The sequence below is a fragment of the Bactrocera latifrons genome, unplaced genomic scaffold (genome assembly GCF_001853355.1).
Source record: "Bactrocera latifrons isolate USDA-ARS-PBARC rearing strain unplaced genomic scaffold, ASM185335v1 scaffold_318, whole genome shotgun sequence".
Taxonomy (NCBI): domain Eukaryota; kingdom Metazoa; phylum Arthropoda; class Insecta; order Diptera; family Tephritidae; genus Bactrocera; species Bactrocera latifrons.
The window spans coordinates 20,749-25,865 of record NW_017536830.1 but is presented as its reverse complement, the minus strand read 5'-3'; positions in this window follow the sequence as shown (position 1 = coordinate 25,865).

Here is a 5,117-nt window from a genome sequence, read left to right as displayed (position 1 = left end):
GAAACGATTATCGTGAGACGATTCGGGCACGAAAGTATTTTCTAAATATTCATCCCTCCAATAAAAATGGATCCTCACTTTTCCTTAAATGCGCCAAATTCCTCCTGTTTGCTTTTGTAATTGTAATTTGTAAAAATTAATAATAATTTTATAATCATTGCTATTAAACTATACTTACCTTTCTTCATTTTCACAAGTTTGTAAAATTAACAAAAAAGCTGCGACTTCTTCGTTCATTGCTTGTTTTCTCTTTTTGCTTATTACCAGCTGACAAAATTTTAGACAGTGTTTTGAGATTAGATATTAGAGACTGTATTGTGAATAGTAACTAGTCTCAAATTGAGGCTTTATCTCAAAATGTCTCAAGTAGAGACTAGAGACTGCTTACAGAATCCCGCTATAAACTTCTTACTTTCTTACTTTCTTACTTTCTTTAAGTTTACCCTGCCACCTACCCACTTACATTCTGAATCTGTTTTTTTATTGCATAATCTGCTGGAAATACCACATTCTCCCAAACAATCAATTGGATATTTTGATTGAGGCCGTGATGCAGCCAATCCAAGAAAAGTTCTTCGAATGCTCCATTGAAGAGAACAYACCTGCATACATAAACTCAAATGCTTATAAGGAAATACCGACATTTGTATGTAAATTAATGTGAGTACAACGGTAAAGTGAGCTGGCAATATTGCCATAATTCCACTTCTGGCCACAAGTACACACGCTTCACAAAACACATATACATTCTCGACGAAACTTCTACACAAACACACACTCGATAAATCGAAGTTTACGTTCTTGATATTACGCCAGCAGGGGTCAAGTGCTGGAATTGATGTTTCGTTTATGATTTATCGTCACTTTGCCTTAAATTGCAAATCGCAAATGTGGCGAGTCATTGAGTGTGTCGGCGTCGGTTATTCGGGCGGCAGTAGTGACGGTGCTGTTACCATTATGAGTTCCAAGAAATTGTTGCTAGACGCAATGTGGGACACAATCGTATCAGTATTACTATTGACCTAACTACACACACACACACACCCATTCATACACATGCGGGCGAATCATATGTGCAGCAGTTCGAAGTGTGGGMAATATTAGTCGGCAGTCGATTGTTACGTTTGATGTTGGATTCAATGAATTACGGTAAAACAAAAACTAAATTACTCGTAATGATGCGTGGGTAATTGGGGTGGGGGTGTGAAGTGTTTACAGTGTGTGATAGTTGCAAAGTTATGATAAAAACAAGAAATGTTAACTTCGGCTGCACCGCAGCTATTATACCCTTCACAAGTGTCGATCAGCTTGTATCGCTATATTTGGCCGATTTCTCGGAGATTGCAGCGAAGCCTCCGATAATAATCTATGCCGGWTATCGTGCATATACCTTGTCACATAAAAAACGTTTCCATACAAGAAGGGTCGGAAAGTTTGGATGGCTTCTATAGGCAATAAAGAAGCAGCTCCATGGTGAAAAAAGGAATGGTAAAAAATCGCAGTTGGATATCTCAAAAACTGATGGACTAGCTTGCATATATACAAATGGACATGGTTAGMGCTAACTCAGCTTGACATGCCGATCCTCATAGGGTCTCCGTCGTTTTCTTTTGAGTGTAAACYTAATACACACACTCACCACTGTCGGCTATAAATGCATAAAGTATTTATCAGATTCCATATTCCATATGGAGTCGTGCGTCGGCACACTGCTGYCACGCYGTCATAATCATCATCAACAGCTTTWCAACATCATTGCAAACATAAGAACATCCTCTGTGACCTCTGCACCCTCTGCATGAATGTGGACTGCAACCCTCAAGCGTTCAACACCGAAGTAATTTGCCCACACTACAGACCATTGTAAATATGTATGTAAGTATGTTGCAGCATCTTGCGTGTCAAGTGACGTCCAACGGGGAGGCAGTGACAATAACGGTATTGGCGAAAACCTCAGTTTATTCTGATGTAATAACCATGTTCTTGACTTGTAATGCGTCTCAGAGTCATTTGCCACRGCGAAGACCAGATTTTTTCGAGTTCTAAAGTGGTCTGTAATGCGATTGTGTGTGAATTGAWGTGGATGAACAGTTGCGGTATGGTGGGTGTGGCAAGCGGGGTGGTTGAGCAAGTGTAGCGCACACAGACAACGGAAAGACAAGAAGGACAGAGAATGTACGAATGTCAGTCGGAATGGTTTAGAGCACAGTTCTACGGCACTAAGAGTGCCGATGTGCTCAGTGAACTTCTATTCCTACCGGGACGGTTTATGGCTCATTTACAGCTTATTCAGCATGGCATATGCCCGACAGCATCCAGTAAGTTATGCTACTTTTCAATTGTTTTGATGTTAAATGTGTGATAATTTAATGACTGCTGACGCCCGTACGKTTCTTCGCCAGCTCACCACCACGGCATCTCGACAACCCACCGACCGATATGATTGCTTCCGAATCACAGCGTTAAAATCGTTCATTGCAAATTGTGTTGTTTGGAAAATTGTGTTATGAACATTTTAATTTAAGGGCATTACAAGGCACAAACACAAGGCGCAACGGGAGATAATAGATGGTCATGGCCGAGATGGATGTGGAAGGATTTTATGAAAGCGTGTSAAGGAAGTGTAACAGATTGTCCATTAATTGAATTGAGAAAAGGTATTATTTTTAATAGGCGAAATGACAAAGAACGGGAAGAGCCATTTGTCATTATTTGTTGTTTTAAAGAAATATTTTTTATAAGAAAAATATTATAACGAATACACTAAAAGATGACACAAGATTATACAAGTCTTAAAATAATTTAAAATTTATTAAATATCAATATTTTAGTGACAAATCTAGACTTGGTTTATTTGAAGAATAGGCAGGTACATAGGTAGGAGTGCTGCCACCATGGACTAAATTAGCGCTTGATGCGCCATTTTGATGCATTATGAAACTACTTATGAACCTAAGTTATGCTTCTTCCCTTGTGGACCTAATTAGTAGGTTCTTCTCTCCATTCTTGTCATATTTCCCAAATTGCGACTAATGGGACTCACCTGGCCAGTGAGCTTAAATCCTTCCCGCAGTTGTTGACTACACTGGAATTAATCTGTGGTGCGTCGATAAGGCCAGAAGTGCTTTCTGTATCTTCTCGTATATTTTCAATAGAATTCCACAGACTTTCTCTATCATATACCTAGCACTTCCGCTTGAAAGATCCTGGCTGAGTTTGGTAGACGGATAAAAATAAAGTTGTCAAAATCTTTGGAGTATATATTCGCCCCTACTCTGCGGCCAATTTTGTACTGCASCATTGGTTATAGGTAGTAGCATGGTCGCCATTGACGGCAACATTCTTATCGGCATCATTTTTGAAGAAATATGGACCGATGATTCCACTGGTCCGCAAACCACAACAAACCGTTGCTTTCTCTGGATGAAATGGCAGCTCTTGAATCTCTTCGTCCTTTCGGCAATTTGCTTCGAAAGCGTCGGATCTTGTTGGAACTTTTCAAGAGCCCATGAAGCGAAGCTATGTCGTTTGGGAAGTATTTTGTACGCTTTCAATTTAAGATCTTGACGTAAAATGCGCCAAGTCGTTCCATAAGTCAGTCCGCGTATCTACGGTCTTTATGTACACTCTCTGCTACACCTGCTATATTTTTCTTCACTGCGTGCTGGACGTAGTCTATTTGGTTGAATATTATCCAACAATGAATGCTTGGTCTCAAGCTGGGTGATGCTGTTGCAAATAGTACGCTCAGTAGGCCGTTTATGTGACCATAAGTTGAGCGACGCACGCGAAACACATYCTTTACAAATCGTGAATTTCGTAATAAAGTTGAAAAATTTTTAAACGTTATCCATAGCGTAATACCAAACAATACTGAACAAAAATAACGTGACAGCTTGACACGACTCACTCGAAATCTGTCAAAAAAAAAAAAGCGATTGAAAAAGGTTTCTAACACGTGATCTCAACTTGTTTTAATCAATTTCACTATTTTTAATATTTATTTTAATTAAATTCTAAAGGTTTTATTATAAATTACATTAAGATACAAAGTATTATAATGATATGTACGATAATATTTCAATAAATAAATACGTTTGTTTGTACAAGTCAGGAAATATTAATATTTATTACACCCTCATACATACAGTGACTTGTCCGATTTGTGCTTCGTGATTAAAATACAAAATTGTCTTTAATTCACAAAGTGACTCTTGACTGCTTTACATTTTACTTTGTATTATCAACATTATTATGGAAACGATCCATTATACGTTGTACATAGTGGGGGGGTTGTTGCCCGCAAACCTTTTAATGCATCCCAAACCTTTAAYGGCTCACCAATGTGCTTAAGTTTTGGCAAGTAAACTTCGTACAAAATTTGGCGATCAGATCCCTGCAAGTTAAACTTGCTTTTGTCTGGGAAGAAAAAGATGATGTACTGTTATTAATATCGAATAAAAATTATGTCAATTAGTCTTTGCCAAAACTCGAGCAGTTTTGTTCAATAAAATTTCGTACATTTTATCTTTTTCTTTCTCTTYTTTGGGATATGTACGGTTTTCTACAACTGCTSTACCATGTAAATCGAAGCTTCTAAGTATGTGCCGAGTTGTTTCAGCTGAAACTATCTACCTTTTTTCATTTTTCAATATCTATTTTAGATTTTAGCCCGAGGSCAAAAAATTTTTCTCAACAATATTTGTTACAAACTATTTTATCGGTTTGTACTTACTTCTTTCCCTGACCAGCTAATGYTATTAATTCTATTTTGAATTCCAATATTTTTTTAAATCATAGACTCTTGAAGTACTATTCTACACAATTTTCGAAATACTTTTAATGAGTTTTCCTTTTTTCCTGTAACTGAATAATTGCTTAATCACACACTGACCTAGAATTACTAAGATGCAGAAGAGAATATTCAGTGTATGCGCAAGGGGAATTTAACAACGAGCTTATTTCCGGGAATTTTACGGTTAGTTGCGTGAAACGAATTTTGTATCTTGCGAGTTATTCCTCTAAGTATTTTTATACTCTCGCAACAAAGTTGCTAAAGAGAGTATTATAGTTTTGTTCACATAACGGTTGTTTGTAAGTCCTAAAACTAAAAGAGT